Consider the following 20,708-nt stretch of genomic DNA (forward strand, 5'->3'; position numbering starts at 1 on the left):
TCTTATCTAATCAAGCTCATCTCCCTTTTTGCCTTTCCTTATTCATGTTTAATTCCTTAGGGAAATAGCTTCTGCAAGTATTTGCTTAAAGCTCATGCTAGCTTGATTCTTGTTTTGTTCCTTATACCTCCTCAGTTGCTGCCATCTCTCTCTTTCCTAACCTGATTCCTAACTCATCAAGGCTCAGTTCAATTCTTATTTTAGCAATTTCTAAATATGGAAAATATATCAAATACTCTGTTAATTTCTTTAGATTAAGAGCTATAAGACACAGATTCTGTCCTCAGAGAACTCATGCTCTTTTGGAGAAAAAACACAACAAAACAAATTATAATAGAGTATGGTTAGTACTTTGATAAGTGATATACCCAGAATGCTATACAAGCAAAAACCAAGGTATCTAAGATAGCCTAATGAATCAGAGAATTCTTCCTGGAGGAGGTGACTGCTGAAATAATTATATTCCTGAAGAACAAAGGAGGTAGTCAAAGTGCAGAGGTTGAGGGAGAAGTGGGGCACCAGAATGTGTGGAGGGAGGTCTAGAGATGGAGGCATGGTAACTTAGAGGTACCTCTCACCTAGTGTATTGTCAAACTCCTGACAGCTTCTCATCTACCCTCCCTCTTCCAACCTTGCCCCCACCCCATTTCTTCTCTGCATCCAGAGTAACATCTAAAATATATACATGTTAATAATAATAATAATAATAATAATAATAATGATGATGATGATGATGATGAAGATGATGATGATAATACTTCTCTGCATCCAGAGTAACATCTAAAATATATACATGTTAATAATAATAATAATAATAATGATGATGATGATGATGATGATGATGATGAAGATGATGATGATAATAATAATAATAATGATAATAGATATTTATGAAACACTGAGGTAAGTGAGCACAAATTATTAACTCATTTTAGTTTCCAGACAATTCTATATATTTGCTCAGTGAATGAGGAGTGACAGCATTTTTCAGGTTTTACAAACGAGTGAGTGCTAAGAGGCTAAGTGTGTTGCCTCATGTTACTTTGCTGAAATTTAAAATATTTTCAAAACCATCATGTCACATCTGTCACTTCCCTACTTAAAACATCTCTGTATGTTAGTTAAATAAAATACAAATATTTCATAAGCAAAATATATAGAAATCTTTTTAGTCTGTCCAAAATCTGCTCTACCAGTCTCATTTATTGTTTTCCTTTGTTTCTACTCAGAATTTCTTCCTATTTTTCCAATATACTGCACTATTTCTCACCCCCATACCTGTGTCTGTGGTATTCTCCCTCTCTGACTCAAGCATCATTACCCTTCTCTATCCAGTGAGCTCCTTCAAGTAGTAAATGCTTTATAATTTCTTCCTATGCTCTAGTAGCAGATTAGGAATGATGCTATTACTGCAGTTATCTCATTATGATTGATAACATATTTTCTTTTGTACAATAGTGTAGTGATTCTCAAAGTGTGGCCCAGGGACTGTACAAGATAAAAACTATATTCATTAAAACACTAAAACATTATCTTTTTAACTCTGATTTTCTCATAAGTGTGCAATGGTGTTTTCCAGAGGCTATAGTAACGACACAAAAGATCAAATGTAAAAGTGGGTAGGAAGATCCAGCTGTCCTGATCCAGCTGTCCTCTATTAAACCAGGCATTAAGTGGGATTTGCAGAAATATAATATAATGCTACTATTATAAATATATTTTGAAAATAAATTTATTTTTTACAAAAATATGTTTTTATGTTCGTATGTAATGCATTTGATATTGTTATTTAAGAATAATTATACAAATCTCAGGTGAAATTTCTAATATTATAAATATCCATAAATATATGCCACACAACTAAAAGTTCTTTAGGGTCCTTGATAATTTTTGTGTATTAAGGAGTCTAGAGAACAGAAAGCTTGAGAATTTCAGTAAAATAGCATACACACTTATAAGCATGAAGTGTGAGTATTATTCATCCTTATGAAACCTGAGTCCAGCTCATAGTCCACCACAAACTAGTAAATTTTGTATGTTGGTTTGTTTGCTAAGAAAAGAGTGAAGTTAATATAGTTTAACAGACATTGAGAACCCACCTTAATCATCAATGTGATTCAATTTGAATGACTGCATAATAACTGATGTGGAGTAAAAAGTGATCCTTGGTTCCTTTACTGTTTTTTGAAATGCATTTGTCAAAAAGCCTCACATATTTGGAAGCTGGAATAGCATTAGAAACTACCATTATGCAATACACATGATGATCATTTTGTTAACTAATATGTTAGTTTAGATTCTGTATAGACCAAACCCTAACCGAGGTGTTACAAAATTTCAGTTGCAATCGTGACATTTAAGATAACTACATACTCACTGATATGGGGTGAATGTTTGCCCCCTGAAACTTTGTGTTGGAACTTAATCCCCAATATGGGAGGCCTTTGGGAGGTAATCAGATTGTCAGGGACCTACCATTATGAATGGATTAATCCATTTATGGATTAATGGGTTAATGATGAATGGGTTATCACAGGAGTGGCACTTGAGGCTTTATAAGAAGAGGAAGAAAACATGTGGAAAAGTGCTTTTGCTCACCCCTTGCTATGTGATATCCTGCATTGCCACGAGACTCTGTAGAGACTCCCCACCAAGGAGAAGGCCCTCACCAGATGTACCACCTAGACCTTGGGCTTCCCAGACTCTGAAACTATAAGAAATAAATTGTTTCTTTTTAAATTACCTAGTTTCAGGAATTCTGTTGTAAGCAACAGAAAACACACTAATATACTGGTCAACTCCCATCTCATACTAAAGGAATACATGATATATGCCAATTTCCTTACGTTTTTCTAGATCTGATTCAATATTTACCAGACATATATGAATGCCTGAAGCAACATATGATGATTTTAGTGGTTATTTGTAAATAGTCATCATTATTACCTGCTTTATTTGGAAGCACAACAGAAAAATGCATACAGCTGTCCAGCCTAAACCATTTCTGACAGAGCCCAAAGAACTGACACATTGCCTTGGATGACTATAAGCCATGAAGGATAGTCCAGAAATTTAGACTCCAATGTCTCAGGCACATTGGATACTGTGCTAAAGGGGTTAGTTAATTTTGTGCTTCTTGAATATTAGACTATAGGTGAATCTAGAAAACTTGGTTTTCTTGCTAACTGTTCAAAATCTCACAGTAAATGTTAGAAATAAATAATATGAAAATGGAATGAAATCTTATCTGTCACCCTCACAGCTTGGTGTCTGGACTCAGCTTTTTGCAAAATTTAGACTAAACCAAGTCAAGGTGGACCTTGAGATATATTTTTTTAAATCTCAGATTAAGATGGCTTTATTTCCATATTGTGAGTATCACATGTGTTAGGTAAGTCCCATGAGGCACAGATTCCAACTTCTGCTGACAAAGCTGCCAGATGACCATGGTGTCTGTACCAGTGGGCACAGCCTTCAGACAGGACTTCCTCTACGAGTCAGAGTCAGCCATTCCTCACTTTTCTCTGGATCCACCCCTGCTCTCTTCCTGTGTTCGTGCATATTCTGAGTATTTTGAGGCAGTTCATGTGTATGAAATGCTCTAGTTACTTTTCACTAAATTAATTGGTTAAGAGTTTTTTAACTGCCAGTTTTGATACATCCCAGGAAACTTGAAATGTGCTTCTGAAAATTCTGAAAAAAAAAAAAGAAAAAAGAAATCTAGGAACCACTCCTAAGACCATAAACAGATTAAAGTTGTGCCTTGTTTGCAGTTATCCTATTACAATAGTGTGCAGTTTGTTAAGTGTAGAGCTAATATGGATTGGGCAACACACATCAGCGCAGGTCTTAAGCGGTTATGGGAATTGTAACACCATAGCTTGGGCTGTTCTGCTTCAGAAGATGTATACAGCGCTCTGAATAAAAGTGCATTTTAGGACTAGGTCTGAAGGCAAGAGGCTCTTATAATACCATTCTATCCTTATCCATCTACAGATCTTATTTTAAAGTAGCAACAGCAATTTTGTTGCACATTGGGCATTTGGAATGAGCACTTACTCAGTTTTTTTATTTGTTTGCTTTCTCTGGCTAGTTTTGGACTCTTCTGAAAAGTGATGCCAGTTGCCACTGCATCCCTTCTGCTGTAAGCATTGGAGACGCCCCGTACACAAGGCAGGGCATCCCCATGACTAGGTGAGTAGGCAGAATCTCTCAGACAGGACAGGCCAGCTGTCACTACTGCTACCACCACTACTGCCTCAGTCCCACAGTAGATTTTGAATGGATAAAAGAACATAGAAAAGGAGCAAAACTACATGGGACTAATATAATAAATTGATGTCCTTTACATAATTTCTTTGAAGTGTTTAAAACAATCTGTGTCAACATGCATAATAGTTGATTCCCAAATGTCATGTAAGAAAACATTTTGGCCTAAAAGCACTTTTGACTTATTTTTTAAAAAACTTCAAAGAATTTAGCAGTTTCAATCCTGTATGGATACATGGCAAATCCTTCTGCAAAATAAGTCCCAATAATATGTATGGCAGAAAGACTGGAAAAGGATTCTGACCATGGTGTCTGTACCAGTGGGCACAGCCTTCAGACAGGACTTCCTCTACGAGTCAGAGTCAGCCATTCCTCACTTTTCTCTGGATCCACCCCTGCTCTCTTCCTGTGTTCGTGCATATTCTGAGTATTTTGAGGCAGTTCATGTGTATGAAATGCTCTAGTTACTTTTCACTAAATTAATTGGTTAAGAGTTTTTTAACTGCCAGTTTTGATACATCCCAGGAAACTTGAAATGTGCTTCTGAAAATTCTGAAAAAAAAAAAAGAAAAAAGAAATCTAGGAACCACTCCTAAGACCATAAACAGATTAAAGTTGTGCCTTGTTTGCAGTTATCCTATTACAATAGTGTGCAGTTTGTTAAGTGTAGAGCTAATATGGATTGGGCAACACACATCAGCGCAGGTCTTAAGCGGTTATGGGAATTGTAACACCATAGCTTGGGCTGTTCTGCTTCAGAAGATGTATACAGCGCTCTGAATAAAAGTGCATTTTAGGACTAGGTCTGAAGGCAAGAGGCTCTTATAATACCATTCTATCCTTATCCATCTACAGATCTTATTTTAAAGTAGCAACAGCAATTTTGTTGCACATTGGGCATTTGGAATGAGCACTTACTCAGTTTTTTTATTTGTTTGCTTTCTCTGGCTAGTTTTGGACTCTTCTGAAAAGTGATGCCAGTTGCCACTGCATCCCTTCTGCTGTAAGCATTGGAGACGCCCCGTACACAAGGCAGGGCATCCCCATGACTAGGTGAGTAGGCAGAATCTCTCAGACAGGACAGGCCAGCTGTCACTACTGCTACCACCACTACTGCCTCAGTCCCACAGTAGATTTTGAATGGATAAAAGAACATAGAAAAGGAGCAAAACTACATGGGACTAATATAATAAATTGATGTCCTTTACATAATTTCTTTGAAGTGTTTAAAACAATCTGTGTCAACATGCATAATAGTTGATTCCCAAATGTCATGTAAGAAAACATTTTGGCCTAAAAGCACTTTTGACTTATTTTTTAAAAAACTTCAAAGAATTTAGTAGTTTCAATCCTGTATGGATACATGGCAAATCCTTCTGCAAAATAAGTCCCAATAATATGTATGGCAGAAAGACTGGCAAAGGATTCTCAGATGTGATATATCTGGTATATATGGTTAATCATTAATTCTTTCAGTGTGAGAAATTTAACTATTTATAAGAAACCACATCTATTCCTTTTACACTATTTTGGAATCTGGATCCTTCAGTGATCAAATAAAAAGGTCACACTTTCTTTTTTCCTACAATGTCATTTAAAAGGAAGTATATAAGAAGATGAAAACTGAAGTCATTAATCTGGAGGGAGATGCGGCAATCACGAATTTAAGATTTTTCAGGGATTATGCAGGGCCTAAATTTCATAATGTACACAAGAAATGAAGACCAGTCAGAAGTCCCTCTAATATTTTTCAATTTATCACACTCCCAAAGGTAGATTGGAAACCATGACCACAATTTTCTCAGCTCTTACCATCAAGAAGTGATGTTTACCTCTACATCCCTTGAGTCTGGGCAGGAATTGTTACTTGCTTTGACCAATAGAATATAACCTAGATGATGTAGCTTTACAACTTCTACTCTCGATCTCTTAAAAGAGGGCCCTGAAGTTACCATGTTGAAAAAAAAAAGCCAAGGATAAAAAGCCACATGGGAAGAGGGGTGCACCCATTCTAGCTGTACCAGTTAAGTCCATCCCCAAACTGAGCACCCCCAGCTGAAAGCGACACATGTATGAACTCAGGCAAATGAGCATGAGAATCACCCAGGGAACCCACAGAAGTGTGAGACATAATAATAAACCATTATTGCTTTAGGTTTGGGATTATAATATTACATGGCTTCAGGCAAATCTGATATTGAGATCTGAAAGTGGGATGTAATAAGTAATGGATACACTCTGTTCTGTCTTTTGACTGAATGATCACATTATCTGAAAAAGTGTATTAAAAATAGTCATTGCCAAGAGATACCGAAACCTTATATGCCTCAAAATATTATGGAAGTCAGGACATGTTTGCTATGTTATTTTTCATAGTTTTTCCATTGAACAGCAATCTATTAGACCTTTTTTTAAAAATTTCTAGTCTAGTTTGGAGTTTTCTTTTCGCTTTTGTGTGAGACTATTCATTATAAATTTCTTGCCTTTTCTGTGCTGACTTATCATATCCACCCATACTGTCTTTCGACATTCTCTGTGATTTCTTTGAAGAAAGGATAGTTTCTGATGTGTGTTAGCCCGCAACATTTCTTCATCCTTCACTGGTTTAATGTTTAGAAGCAAATGAGCCATTAAAGTAATAATCCGTGTTCTTACATTTTTGTCTTGAGGCTCGTTAGCTTGTATTTCTTTTCAGTGAATCTAGTCATTGCTTTCATCAAGTCAAGTTATTGTAAAGGTCTTTACAATTTTTTTTTCTTTCTGATGCTCACCATCCTAATTTCCTTTTCACTGACCCTCTGCTTCAGTATCATTGCCAGACATAATTACATTTCTGTTTCAGGACAGCTTAGTGGTTAAAATTCCTGTCTCTGGAACCACAGCCAGCCTCTATTCCTTACCAGCTAGGTGATCTTGGTTAAATAATAAACCTTCTCCTCTGTATAAGTGAATATTAGTAGTAATAATAGAAACCCAAAAGAACGTTTATTAAGTACTTGCCATATGTTTGGTACTTCTATATGTAAACCCATCTAGTGTTCCAAAAATCCTGCGAATTAAATATTATTATCATTTTTATTTTACAAATGATGAAACTGAGAATCAGAGACATGGGCTAACTTATACTGAAGTTGTTGGAAGTACCATGGGAACTAGTCTCTGATGTCCCATGTAGAACAGGGAGAACATGAATCATATTTGCTTAAACCAGCCAAAAGCAATGATAGTAAACTTTGGAATTAAGCAATATTATTCAGTGGCTAGAGAACAACTGTTTCTAGAAGGCAGCAACTAGAATAATTCAATATCTAAAGCATACATTTGGCCACAAATATACAAGCATCTCCTGACATGTTCTTCAGGACCTTAGTCTAGTAGGTGGGGTGGCATAAAGCTACCTCTATTGCAAGAATATGTTTGTTTTTGAGGTAGAAACTCTGTTTCTAGAAGGCAGCAACTAGAATAATTCAATATCTAAAGCATACATTTGGCCACAAATGTACAAGCATCTCCTGACATGTTCTTCAGGACCTTAGTCTAGTAGGTGGGGTGGCATAAAGCTACCTCTATTGCAAGAATATATTTGTTTTTGAGGTAGAAACAGTCAGAAGAAGCCCTGGACACACAACTCACCTAATTCCCACTGCAGCTAGATATTTGGGAACTCTTGGTCCTGCGTCATTATTCCAAAGAAGGCATAGTTCATAGTCAAGAGATCTCTCATTACAGGCCCTGGCATGGGGCCAGATCATTGGTGGATCTTCAGTTCACGTTCAGTGAAAGGACAAAGGAGCTCCAGACTAGTGGTCGGGCAACTTGGATTTGCTTCCCAGTTTGTCTACTAAAGATGTAATTTATTAAAGTTTGTTAAGTTTGTTTTAAAGAAATGGGAAGAATAATCCCTATCTTATCTCAGTAACAGGCTTAGTGTAAAGATTAAATGAAATAATAGATCTGAATGTTTGTGAAAATTTAAAATGTCTTATTAATTGAAATGAGTTATAATTTACACTCAGCTTTTTAACTTGTCTCATTCATATGAGGAGTCCTATTGACCTTTTCCTACACTGTTCTCCCTGATTTTCATCCTCAGTACAGTATTTTCAGTCTATAACCTTGATCCTATATGATACCATCTCTTCTAAATGTCTTACAAAATAACACCGTATGTCCTTCTGGTTATCATCCTGCAGTTTAAAAAAAATCAATGACAAAATAATGTCTTGATCTTTTGTCAGCTTTAAATATCATTAAAGCAGTTGAAATTAAGGCAGTGGTTGGTGCTACTGACTGAGTCTGGCCAATTCTATGCCCTTGAATGCCTGTAACTTCCTTACAATTTTTACTAACACCTGGGGATTTCTACTCTTACAGCCTCCTTGTCTCTAGTTCTTCTCATTGTACAGGGGTTCATTTTTGTTTTTATTTGTTTTGTTTGTTTGTATTCTGGTTATCTACAGGTATCCTGGAATACAAACAAAGAATTAAACACCTCTTTAAATTTTTCAAAATAATTTCCTTACACAAGAGAATTAAAGAGCAATATAGAATTTACTCTAGATTTTGTAGGGGATTGAGGACTGGGGATGAGTTTTAACAGACAACTTAAAAATCCCTCTAGACAATTCTGTGAACATTCTTTGCTGCTTCTTCTCCTAAGAAGTTCTATTTCTCCCTCTCTTTCTCCAATATCCCTCTACCTTTTTGATTCCTTCCTTTTCCCACCTACATACCCACTGCCCCTTGCCCACTGGAAGTTCACATTCTTCTATTACGTAGAAATCTTTTTTTGAAGCAACCTGTGCAGCCAACACCAAGGCCCTCAGGATTGGGTTGGAGATTGGCATGTCCTAATATTTACAACAAGCACATATCAACCCATTCTTATGATCAAAGATGGAACTTTCTCTCTGGGAGGATTTTTTATCAATAAGACCTTTCTCCCTCTCATTACTAGTGTACTTCATTTTGAGTCTAGTGAACTGTCTCTATTCCCTCAAAGACTGAAGAACAGATCGCATATGAAGAGTCACAGATCATGGAAAAAAGATTTATTTATCATGATTTTGAAGATTTATTGACATATAATTTTCCAAGCATCATCCTAAGGACTTTATATTAAATTATTCATTTAGTGCTTTTAATTACTAGGGGGGGGGTAGGTAGTATTATTTTGATTTTTAAACATGAATAAGCCTAGTCATATAGAGATTAAGTATCTTGAATACAGTCACAGAGTTAGTAAATGGCAGAGCAGTCATTTACACCCAGGCTGTCTGGCTCCAGAGTTCATCCTCATAAAGTCTATGTTGTATAGCCACTCATACGCCACTTAGATACACTACTGCTTCCTCCACTATGCTGGAAATTCTCCCATTAATTCATGGTAGCCATACTGCCATGTTGATATCATGCTGTTCTGAATAGTAATGATTCTATCAGCTGTTTTTCTGAAATGATAGGGCTTTCTCTTATAAACCACTGGGTCCCATTAAAATCATTATTGATTCATTCACAGGCCTTGGCACTTAAGTTTAAGTCTTATTGCTCCTCGGTCTAACATACCCATAGAAAGAGAAAGATTTCCTACTGTATGAAAGGTTGGTGGCATGGCTGTTGAACCATATATTAGGAAAACTTACTTTCCAGGAGCCCTAAGGGTTTCTTACTTTGTTTATTAATTTATTTATTTGGACAATAAGAATAAAGATTACAAAGTAGATTTTAGTTCCAGACACACAAGAGTTAAAATTCTAGCTTCCCCATTAACTAGTGGATCTCTCTGAGTCTTATTTCCTTATATGTAAAATGGAGAAAAATAATTATTATTTTGAAGGCATTAGTGAGGATAAAGCAAGATGATAGATGTGAGGTAATTAACACAGTGTTTGGCATCAAATAACTATCGTTTATTGGGTCTTGACTATGTGATAGACACTGTGCTCAGCATTTTGCATACGTTATCATATAGCATCCTGTACATCATAAACTCTCATTAAATTGAAGCTCTTCTTATTATTGATGCAGATTTTTAACAGCTGGATGTTTTAGCCTTGGCCTCTTTTTTCTCTCTTTCAAGAGACTTTGAAGTCCACAGGCACAATGAATTTGCATGTAACTAATTGACTGGGGCTATACTCTTCAGAATAAGATTTTATGTACAGTATTGATCAGATGAAATGCAATCTAAAAGATAAATGCAGAAAAAAGTGATTGGACAATGATATCAAAGAATACCAGACTTGAGAATATAGTGGGAGAATGTTACTTCTGAACTTCTAACCTCTGACAGGTCTTCTCGCTGAAACATTTGTTGTCTTATGTTCTATGCTGAAGGCATAGACATAACCTTCTTTTTTTCTGCTTTGGCTTGCATAGATTTCCATCATCTCTTGGCGAATAAGGGATAGGGAAGAAATAGCAAAATTAAGTTTCCCACTAGGTGGCAAAAAGGCACTACATTGATTTGCAGCTTTTCTCTGTGCAACATAAAAATAGGAGGAAAACACCACATCAGCTGTCGGCTGCCTTGGAAGAAATATATATATATAAACATCTATGCTATGTATATACATACATACACACACAGACACACACACAGACACACTATTTCTTCAGATTTTGCCTTTGGGAGAGAAATTGACTTACAATGATTACAAATCAGAAAGCATGAGAAGGATAGAATTATTGAGGTAAGTCAGATTGGGGAATTTTAAAACATGTAAATGTTTAAAGTTATCTTCAGGGGAGATAGAGTAGGCATTTCCAATTTGGTACATTTAGTGCATTTGCCAGCTGCCTTTTAGCTTGTCAGAGTGTCTCCCGAGACTCCTGTAACTATTTAATTGAGCATCTGAAGATGATTCTGAAAGCAAGGAGACACGGTGGTAACTTTGGATCCTTGAACTTGATTTATCATTGTTTAAAAGCATTTCAACATTTCCAAAACTTTTGGAGTTTCTTTATTAAAAATCATTTTTATCTTGTAGGCCCTGGACCGTAAGCAAGTATCCATGTACAAAGCATTTCTAAACCATTCTAATTCTCTGCTTAGGGTGTGATGACAGTAAACTGGTATAAGGAAATCTTTGTAGCCATTATGGAGAAGTCTGGAGTAGGGGAGTAGGTTCCCCCCCACGCCGTGTTAAAAATGAAAATGGTGGGGGTGGGTTGTAGGGGGATGGAACATAGAAAACAGTGTCTTTTCCAAGTTGCTGTTGTCCAGTTAAGTGGAAAATTAATTGGACAGTATAAATGAATGGATTATTGGTTTAGTTTGATTCACTTGAGAGGTTAGCTTGATCCAATCTCTCTACCCTCAGTTTTCTCATCTGTTAAATAGAAGTAATAATAGAACACTTCAAAATTGATGAGATAATGATTATAATGATGATGATGGGAATGATGGATATTGTTAGCTAACAGCTTCCAGGTACTTGCTTTGTGCCAGCCAATTGGTGAAGAGACCATTTTAATTCATTCTGTGAGACTAAGGTATATGTTTATGGGTTTGGACCAGGGAATTAATCCTCTAACAAAGTCTCTCCTTTCCTATAGTGTCTGTTTATTTTGCCCACACACCAGATAAAACATAATAAAATGAAGTAAAACAACATACGTCAAGCAAATGAACACAACAAAACAAAGCAAGTGTACATGTGAATTCAGTGCAGGCACATTCAAGTTCACCTGGACATTATCGATTCGAATCCCTCAGGAAAGTTGTGGCTTGGTATCCAGTTTGGAGCATCTACTGCACAGAGATCTTTAAGACCTCTTCCTGGTCCATTATTCTATGACTAAGATCCAAGCATGCTACCAATTTGGTGAAACCTAATCTGATAATTGCATCTGCAATGTACATCCTCTGTCTCTATGCCCAAGTCTCACCTATTATGACTGCTCTATTTAACTTTACCACCCTGTTCTTTTTCCTTCTTATTCTCTCACCCTAATTTACTTATTTTTACGACACATTTAACTTATTAATTCGTTGTATTTATTGTCTGTCTCTTACAACTAAATTAATAAAAAATGTATAAGATCCTTGAGGGCAAGGGTTTTGTTTGTCTTGTTCACTTCCTCACCCCCATATCTTAGAAATGTAATTCTTCATTAAATATTTGTTGAGTAAATTAATCAGGGAATAAATGAATAGCTGAGAGGTGAGGGGACAGAAGGAAATGGAAGGATTGTGGACTTCATATTCTGTTAATATTATAGATCTAGTTGTGTCTGTAGAGTTGATCTATTTATTTACTTGACTGATATTTATTGGTCCGGCACTGTGCTATATATTGGGAATCTCAGGAAACTCATATCCTAGTGTGACAGACAGACAATAAACAAATAAATGAGTTAACCAGTGACACTTTTACCTTGGTGTTGGGACTGCAACATGTTTGGAAGATGGTGGGACATCTGGGGATGTTGTTCTGAAATTATGCTCGTACAACACTCATTTTTTTAATGTAGATTTTACGTTGTTTGACTTGACTTTGACTGTGCTGATTGACATCATAGAAAGCCACAAATCTTCTTCCCTAAGCCATCACAGTTGATGTCTTGATAATAAATTCTATAAGTAAAATAATGAAGATGATGTAATCAGTGTTATGGGGTGGGAGTTCTGGGGGATAGGATTTTAGAAAAGCCTCCCTGAGATGGTAACTTTTAAGATAACAACTGAAGAATGAGAATGAGCCACCCAAGCAGATGAAGGAACAGTCCCAAGTGGAATGACAAGAACATGCAAAGGCTCAGGGGTGAGAAAGTGCAGCAGGCACATAATTGTGAACAGTATGGAATGAGGGGAGAGGTTGGTATGTGGTGAGGTTTTAGGGATACAGGAAAAGATCACAGGGGTTTTTATAGGCTGTGGTGATAAGCTTTCTGTTTTTTCTATGCATTAATGGGATGACATCAACTGGTTAAGATAGGGAGTAGCATAATTTGATCTATATTATGCAACAATCTTTCTGGCTACTGTGAAAAAAGGGTTTGGTGAAGAGACAGAAAGGAAACGGCAGGTCATATAGGAGGCTCCTTCAGTGATCCACGTGAGCTGTGATGGAGGCTTAGACTAGGGTGGTGGCAGTGGAAAGCGGGGAGTGGGAATTGGGGATTTATGTTGAAGGTAGAACCAGGAGGACTTTCTAATGCATTCATTGTAGAGTTACAGGGAAAAAAAAAAAAGACTCAAGAATGATTCCTGAATTTTTAACCTGATCAACTAGGTGGATATTGGAGACATTAAGTGAGATGCAAAGATTGGGCCAAAGTGTATGAACACCTAGGAGAAGGTTTGGCACCTGTGTCAGTCATTTGGGAAATGGTATCTATTAATCCTTTCATGTTAGGGGTGGGGTACAGAATAAATCATATGGTTCTGGTATTCTTGACAAGGAGAGTGTTAACAAAGTGGTGGGAGTAGAAGCCAGATTAGAGACTTCCTGTCTCTGAGAAACCTTCTACTTCTCTTCATATCAGAAAGAAATACATTCTTCCATTAAGCATTTGGATCATGTCCCTGTTATGGCACATTCCACATTGAATTTAATTTATTTAGTCACTTTGCTACTTATCTTCCTAGGTTGTGAGCCTGTTGTGGGGAACAGAGATAATTTAATGTTCATTCCAAAATCCACAGTACCTGACACAGAGTTGATACTCAAAAATGAATGAATGAATAATTGTATGGTTGATATGAATAAAATGTCAGAGTCATACACTTGCCAGAGTTTTCCTCTGAGACAATATTTGGTCTTGATCCTCTAGTTATTGAACATTTGAAAGGAAATGCATATAAAGTTTCAGGTGAGGCATTGGAAATCCTTTTTGAAAATGCAGATAGGATGGTGCTGAAGTGGTCTCAGGATTAACTTTAATAATAAATGGTCTTATGTTTCAGAATACCATGGAGTTACAAAATCCATCAACTTCAAGCTTAGCCTCATCCCTCAGAAATCTGCTTTCATACCAGACAAGGGTTCAGAGCTGGCTCTCTCTTTTTGTCTGTGATGTTGCACTGTGGCTATGGGATTTGTATATGACTTCTTTGTGGCACCTCAACTACTTTCTAAGTGGGGTTAGAGAGAGGGTTGAAGCCAGAGATTCTGAGTACAGAGTAGCTGAAAAATGTCTTGACTCATGCTTTTATTTACCCATTCCCCTACTGTCCATTAGTAAGTGAATTGTTGTCTGGGCCCTAGAAGGATTCTATCAAACACAATAACAAGTGGCCTTGCATTATCTCAGTCAAATCATCATTGCAAAAAGGTGTTTGAACAAAGAAATGATAAAGCCTTGAGGTGATGGATGTGCTAATTACCCTGATTTGATCATTACATTTTATATGTATTGAAATACTACACTGTACCATATAAATATGTACAGTTATTATGTGTCAATTAAAAATAAAAATAAATGTTAACCTCAAATATAAGAAAGTTAATATCTGCAGTAAACAAAGAACTAATTTATTTATATAGGTATAACCTGACAAGACATACAATAAACATGTATATATAATTAAATAAACAATAATGATCAAGAAAATTACAATAAAGCAGACTTAGAATATAATCCTTATATTTTAAAACATATTAAAAATTACGTGGGTGAGAATATGATGAAGCCAGCACATGTAAACACAGGATGTGATGTAAATATGTGTACTGTATTTTGGGAAATATTCTAGCAGTATTTGAAGAAAAAAAATATTGAGTATAGCCCCACCTCAGTTTCTGTCTCATGCAGGATATCTTTGTGCCTTGTGGTCATTTTCTGCAAAACAGGGGTATATGAAACTCATATATCTTTTAGGGATATGTGAAATATATATCTTCTAGGGCATGAGTTCTCAAACTTTAATGTGCTTAGATATCACCTGGGATCTGATCAAAATGTAGATTCTAATTCAGCCGTTCTGGGGTGAGACCTGAGTTTCTGCATGTCCAACAAGCTTCCAGATGATGTTGATGCAAGTGGTCTACAGATGACACTCTGAGTAGCAAGGCTCTAGAGCTATAAAGAAACACCCAGATTGAAGATGAGAGTTTGTGCAGACCTCTGATTTTTAATGGTGGCTTAATAGTCTATCTTATGGATGTACTGTGATTTAGTTAATAAATTCCATATTGTTGGAAATGCTACTATCCTTTGGCTTTTATAAATATAATTCTAATGAACTTTCTTGTACATAAATATCTGTCTATGCATCAGGTTATTTATTTATTTATTTATTTATTTGGGGGTATATTACTAGAAGTATAATTGGTTGTTCAAAGGTACACATTTTAGTATACATTTTAGCATATATTCCCAAAGTGGCAAGAAGTTTCAAATGAACTCTTTGATGAAATTATTCTGTATAATTCCATCTTTGTAGCTTTTTCTGCCTACAGACCAAAGTGACATTCTGACATCATGACATTTTTAATAATGCCTTAAGTAACACTTTATTCCAGCTATCTGATTATGCCTCATCTTTTTTACACTAGTTAAATATTTTAGTGTATGAAGAATCATAGCTGTTGCTGAGGAAAGAATTCATAAATGCATTCCTGGTGCAGAATACAAATATAGTATGTAACACATAGATAATACATGAAACTTCAAATCAGGCAAAGGAGTTTATACCTTAAGATATGCACCCAACTCAATCAGTTGATTAAACACTATCCAGAACAGCTGGAAGCTGACAGGAATGACTACTTTTAGAATGACTTGGATTCTCTGGATTCAAATACATAAAGGGAAAACATGAAGAAAAAATTCCTTAATTACAGCTACCACATGCAATAGTAATAATTTGGAGGCCCATTGTGTTTAAGATTTATCGGAATAGCACAATGAAGATCTGGTCCCCCACTCTAACATCCTTTGATTTGTCCTGATTTCTTTCCTACTCATCCTTTAACATCCAGATCACTTCTGTTTTAAAGTATCCAAGGGCAAAAAATGGGACATCAAATGTTATTTTAAAAGACGTAATGCTGAGGCAAGGCAATGTAGTGGCAGGAACTTGTTTTTTGGAGTCAGTACACCTAGGTTGCAATACCTAAGTTATGTAGATTATTAGGAGGTAAATACTATGATCAAATGAATGTAAATGAAAATATTTCATAAGCTGAAATGTTACCAATAGTAGTGAATATAATTATTATCTTGAGATGCACGAGGGGTAGATAAATGATTTGATGCAAACACATTACTTATATCCTTGTTTCTATCAAATGTCCATCTGTTCTTCCCCTGGGAAGCACCCATTCCTTCATTCCTTTCTACTTAAAACCCCACCACATATCTCTTTTCCTTCAAGAAGTTTTTATAGATCTCTCTAGCCCTTGGTGATTGTCCTTTATCAGAATTTACACAGCATAGTTTTCTGCCTCCCCCTTGTCATATGGGCTGAATTGTGTCTCCTCAAAATTCACATATTGTTAATAGCCTGGTATGTAAAATATACCAGGAAAATAATACTTATCATTGAAACTCGGCTTTTTTGTCTGTTACATAGAAAACAATATCTGATTTGCATACCTCACAGGGAGGTTTTTGAAGATAAACATAAGAAATAAATATATGCAATTCAAAAGAAAGGGAGATTCATTTCTATCATCAAGGCTCTTTCTGATTATATTAGCACTGGTTATTCTAGCACAACTCAGAGCATATTATAGAGATTTCATCATTTATAAATCTACTTCTCCAGAGGCATTGAAATGTGATGATATGTTTCCTTTTGGGCATATTAACCAAGGGATAGGATAGTAATTGTTTTGGACCCTAGACCTCTGGAGAAAAATAAGGATTGTATTTCTGAGATGGTAATTGCAGAGGAGATAGGGCCAAAAAAGAGAATCCATTTTTCTCTAAGTTCTTTATACCTTCCTTGATTTTTGGAACCATAAGCTGGTCATATGCTCATATGAAAGGTCTCAGATGAGAGCTAACACAATTTATAAATGGCAAATTAACATCTATCACATTCCCCTGAGTGTATAGAATGGTCCACTTGGCATGGGAAGAAAATGGTAGAACTTCTATCTATATTTTTATATTTCATAATTTAAAATTGTTTTTTCTTCTTTTATAAGGCATATGAATATGAATATATATATATAAAATAAGTGAATAAATATTTACACATTGAGGATGCATAGTCAAAATGTGGTTATTTTGTTTTATTTTATTTTTTAATTTAATTTAATTTAATTTTACTTCTCAAAATACATTGTACTTGATTTTCATGCCCCTTTATCCGTTCCTCTCCATCCCCTTCCCTACCCGCACCACATCATATCTGTGCACTTGGCTTAAATAGTTCAAGGAATTTTTGTGGTTATTTTGTCTTCTTCCTCCAACCCTTAATTTGTTTGTGTATTTATTTATTTATTAGTTTTCAGCTCACACAAATAAGTGAGAACATGTGGTATTTCTCTTTCTGTGCCTGACTCATTTCAGTTAATATAATTTTCTCTAAGTCCATCCATGTTGTTGCAAATGGTAGTATTTCATTCTTTTTTATAGCTGAGTAGTATTCCATTGTGTAGATGTACCACAGTTTCTTTATCCACTTATCAGTTGATGGACATTTGGGCTGGTTCCAGCTCTTGGCTATTGTATATAGAGCTGCAGTAAACATTGGAGTACAGGTATTCCTCTGGCATGATGATTTCCATTCCTCTGGGTATATTCCCAGCAATGGGATCTCTGGGTCATATGGTTGATCTATCTGAAATTGTTTGAGGAACCTCCATAGCATTTTCCATAGAGGCTGCACGATTATGCAGCCCCACCAACAGTGGATAAGAGTTCCTTTTTCTCTGCAACCTCGCCAGCACTTATCATTCTCAGTCTTTTGGATGTTAGCTATCCTAACTGTAGCGAGATGGTATCTCAATGTGGTTTTGATTTGTATTTCCTGGATGCTGAGTGATATTGAGCACCTTTTCAAGTGTTTGTTGGCCATTCATATATCTTCCTTTGGGAAATGTCTGTTCAGCTCCTTGGCCCATTTTTTAATTGGGTTATTTTTTTCTTGCTGTAAAGTTGTTTGAGTTTCTTGTATATTCTGGATATTAATCCTTTGGCAGATGCATATTTAGCGAATATTTTCTCCCACTCTGTTGGTTGTTTTTCATGCTGTTGATTGTTTCTTTTGCTGTACAGAAGCTTTTTAGTTTGATATAATCCCGTTTGTTTATTTTACCTTTAGTTGCCTGTTCTTTTTGGGTCTTATTCATGAATTCTGTACCCACTCCTATTTCCTGGAGTGTTTCTCCTATGTTTTCTTTAAGGAGTTTTATTGTTTCAGGGTATATATTTAATTCTTTAATCCATTTTGAGTTGATTTTGGTATATGTGAAAGATATGGGTCTAGTTTCATTCTCCTACATATGATTATCCAGTTTTCCCAGCAACATTTGTTGAAAAGGCAGTCTCTTCCCCAGCATGTAGACTTGCTGCCTTTGTCAGAGATCAGATGCCTGTAGGCATATGGGTTAATTACTGGGTTCTCTATTCTGTTCCATTGATCTGTGTGTCCATTTTTATGCCAGTACCATGCTGTTTTGGTTATTATAGCTTTGTAATATAGTTTAAAGTCAGGTAGTGTTATGCCACTAGCTTTTTTTTTTTTTTTCCTCTCACGATTGCTTTGGTTGTGAGTGGTCTTTTGTTGTCCCATATAAATGTCTGGAGAGCTTTTTTTTCCATTTCTGAGAAAAATGTTATTGGAATTTTGATGGGGATTGCACTCAATTTGTAGATCACTTTGGGTAATATGGACGTTTTTACAATGTTAATTCTTCCAATCAAAGAGTATGGGATATCTGTCCATCTTCTTGTCTTGTGTCATCTTTAATTTCCCTAAAAAGTGGTTTGTAGTTCTCTTCGTAGAGATTTTTCACATTTTTGGTCAGCTTTATTCCTAAATATTTTATTTTTTTGGTGGCTATTGTAAATGGGCTAGCTTTCTTGATTTCTTTTTTTGCATGTTCACTGGTGGAGTATAGAAATGCCACTGATTTTTGTGTGTTGATTTTGTACTCTGCAACTTTGCTGAAATCGTTTATCAACTCTAGGAATCTTTTTTATGGAAGCTTCAGGCTGTTCAATATATAGGATCATATCATCTGCAAAAAGGGGCAGCTTGACTTCATCCTTTCAAATCTGGATTCCCTTTATTTCCCTCTCTTCTCTTATTGCTCTGGTTAGTACTTCAAATGCTATGTTGAATAGGAGTGGTGAGAGTGGAGATCCTTGTCTAGTTCCTGTTTTTAAGGGAAAAGCTTTCAGCTTTTCCCCATTCAGGATGATATTGGCAGTGGGCTTATTGTATATGGCTTTAATTATGTTGAGACACTTTCTGTCTATGCTTAACTTGTAGAGAGTCTTTATCATGAAAGAGTGTGGAATTTAGTCAAATTCTTTTTCAGCGTCAATAGAGGTGATCATGTGGTTTTTGTCTTTGCTTTTATTAATGTGGTGTATCACATTTATTGATTTGCACATATTGAACCAACCTTGCATCCCTAGGATGAATCCCACTTGATCATGGTGTATAATTTTCTGTATGCGTTGCTGTATTTTGTTAGCTAGTATTTTATTGAGAATTTTTGCATCTATATTCATCAAGGATATTGGCCTGTAGTTGTCTATTTTTGACGCATCTTTGTCTGGTTTTGGTATCAGGGTGATATTTGCCTCATAGAATGAGTTTGGGAGAATGGGCTCTGTTTCAATCTTTTGGAAAAGTTTGTAGAGAATTGGTATCAGTTCCTCTTTGAACATTTGGTAGAACTCTGCAGTGAACCCATTCGGTCCTGGGTTTTTCTTTGTTGGGTGCCTTCTGATAACAGCTTCAATCTCTTTTATTGTTATTGGTCTGTTCAGATTTTCTATATCTTCTTGCCTCAGTTTTAGTAGCTTGTATGCATCCAGAAATTTATCCACTTCTCCATATTTTCAAATTTGTTGTGTATAGATGTTTATAGTAGTCTCCAATGATTCCTTGTAATTCTGAGGTGTCAGTTGTAATATCACCTTTTTCATTTCTAATTTTTGTTATTTGGGTCTTCTCTCTTCTTAGTTAGTCTTGCTAAAGGTTTGTCGATTTTATTAATCTTTTCAAAGAACAAACTTTTTGTTTCATTGATCTTTTGTATTGTGTTTTGGGTTTCTATTTCATTTAGTTCTGCTCTGATCTTAATTATTTCTTTCCATCTACTAACTTGAGGTTTGGATTTTTCTTGTTTTTCTAGATCTTTAAGGTGAAGTGTTAGGTTATTTAATTGCCATCTTTCCATTCTTCTGAAATAAGCATTTAATGCAATAAATTTCCCCCTTAAAACTGCTTTTGCAGTATCTCACAGGTTTTGGTATGATGTGTCATTATTTTCATTAGTTTCAAGAAATTTTTTGATTTCCTGTTT

Source organism: Galeopterus variegatus, unplaced genomic scaffold, assembly GCF_000696425.1.
Source record: "Galeopterus variegatus unplaced genomic scaffold, G_variegatus-3.0.2 Scaffold3498, whole genome shotgun sequence".
Taxonomy (NCBI): domain Eukaryota; kingdom Metazoa; phylum Chordata; class Mammalia; order Dermoptera; family Cynocephalidae; genus Galeopterus; species Galeopterus variegatus.